Raw genomic sequence first — 2,479 nt, 5'->3', positions numbered from 1 at the left:
CCCCCCCCCCCCCTTTGATGATACAAGCAGAGAACTCAAAAAGCACAAAAACTGTCAGTCCGGTAGCACTAAAAAACAAAACAAAAAAAAAATAGTCCGTGGCACAGGACTGTCTTGCATTCTGTCTCATTTGCAGAATGACATGGATTTATTTGATGTAATTACACAAATGTTATTTTTCATTTGTGGGATCCATGGAGGACCATGACATTTTTTAACGTATTAGAGCACTGATTTTAAAGACTCTGAACCCCTGCTGAGCTTTATCCCAGCCATCTAATCACGGAGCATTTTACACCCAGGATGCAAGGTGGATATAATTAAGACGTAGGAGAGAAGAACAGCTATACGCTGAGTCCTGAGGATCAAAGCCAAAGACCATGGGGTTAAAAGGAGTTAGTGTTTCTTTGTACAGGAATGATTGCAAGCAGTCAGGTGCAGAGCACAGCCCTCGTCTACCTCATTATTGTGAATTTCTTTTCAAGAAAGCACTTTCAATCCCAGTTCAAGTCTTTAAGCCTCCTGTTTTCCTCAGGTCTGAATTCGACAGGTTCTATCTCAGAAATTTGTGTTTCTTTCAACCAAATTGCCCCAAAAGAACACAGATGGTTCCATACAACGCTCAAGTGAAATTAAGGAGTCTATTTCATATTATTATCCTGACTACACTGACATATTTGTGATAATCCATCACCTTAATTCCTCTGATCTTAACTATTAATAATAATCCTTCATCATTTCTGCTTTTCTATTACACAAAAATGAGGTATAATTTCATATAGATTCCATTAATTCCAAAAAGAAAATAAGTGTAAAACTAGTGTAAATGATTTTGTTCTACTGGTATTTGGGAAAAAAAGTGCCAAAAACTTTAAAATGAGTAAGAAAAACGTGACAAAAAAGAGGCAAAGTAAAGAAACAGTGTTAATTTTAACTCGGGAGGACAACACAAGGGTTGAACAGGCCAGCCAACCCTTAGAAATGATGGTTATGGATTACATGGTAATTTTCAAATTATGCTGTGGTGAAAAAACTGCTGGCTGGGTTACGTTCAGGGAAAACCATTTTGGCCGTACTAAGCATACAACTTTGACACCAGGGCTATCCTGACTCACATGTGTGCTTAGGTTAGGCAACAAAAGCACTTTGGGAAAGATTCTGTTTTTGGTGAAATGTAAAACATAAAAGAAGACAAAAAATGTCAAAAGTCAACGCTACAGCGGCATAGGGCCATTGCAGGTATAACAAAATTTAAAAAATTTAAAAAGAAAGAATTGCAGACCCGAAGGAGGGAGGTAATATTCAAAGGAAACATGGTACTGTAAAAATGGCTTTTGGTCAATAACCACACAGCTTCCCTTTGCAATATCCATAGTTCCTCAAGCCATCCATCCAGCCATCCATCCATCTTAGCATCGGGTAGCAGGGGCCACAGCTCCAATAGGGGACCCCAAACTTCCGTTTCCCGAGCCACATCAACCAGCTCCAACTGGGGGAACCCGAGGCGTTCCCAGGCCAGCTTGGAGACAAGGGGCGTTTCTCAATACCAAGTAAGCAAAGAACGGACTTGTGTTCTTGGGGAGACCGTACTTGCTAGCTGTACCTGGAAGACTGTACTCGCGAGTTCAGAAGCACACAAAACACTGTTGACAGTTTTGAGACGAAGCGTTCTTCCTGTTATTGCGCAACACCCCCAGCATAGAGGGGCTGCCACTTTATAGTTAGCTTTGATGTGTGTATTCATAATAAAGCATGGACGATCACCTTTCACATCGCCTCGTTGTTTTGTTACGTTTTCATCTTACGTGCTATTAAGTATCACGGGCCAATAACTGTATAAATAACGACACAACGGCGAGAAGAAAACCTTGTAACATATTTTGGGATTCACTTTTAATTGAAATTAGAAAAGAAACGTTAAAATAGGTATCAAAATTATAGATGGACTGGGTAACGTTAGCCACTGCCATCGCTATACTTTACCGAGAAGCAGAAGAGGAGCCTGCGAGGGAGGAGATCCAGGAGGAGGATAGAGGAGGAGGGGATATATCCTATAACAACAGCGGTAAAAATAGTTTTAAATATCTTACAATTGTGGACCTGGCTTTCCTATTCCATTGTTGCTGCTGCAGTGGTCTGTCTAAATGTGGGGCCAGAGGGGTCTGTCTAAATGTGGGGCCAGAGGGGTCTGTCTAAATGTGGGGCAGAGGGGTCTGTTAGCTGACTGACCGGCTCGCCAGAGTCATCCCCGGCTGGGGAAGCAAGCTCGCCCGCCGGGGGTTGTGGAGCTTTCCAACTCCGAAGGCTTTTTTAATTCACCATCAATTTTTGTTGAACTGCCTACATTCAAAATCTACACAGCTGATTTCTCGCCTTAAAACATCCCAAAAATGAATTTATTGATTTACTAATTGACGTAAATTGTGACAACTGTGTACCGGAAACCATACGCGCTTTACACCCGAATTGAATGCTGGGA

Source organism: Etheostoma cragini, chromosome 7 (genome assembly GCF_013103735.1).
Source record: "Etheostoma cragini isolate CJK2018 chromosome 7, CSU_Ecrag_1.0, whole genome shotgun sequence".
Lineage (NCBI taxonomy): Eukaryota > Metazoa > Chordata > Actinopteri > Perciformes > Percidae > Etheostoma > Etheostoma cragini.
This window is presented reverse-complemented; position numbering follows the sequence as displayed.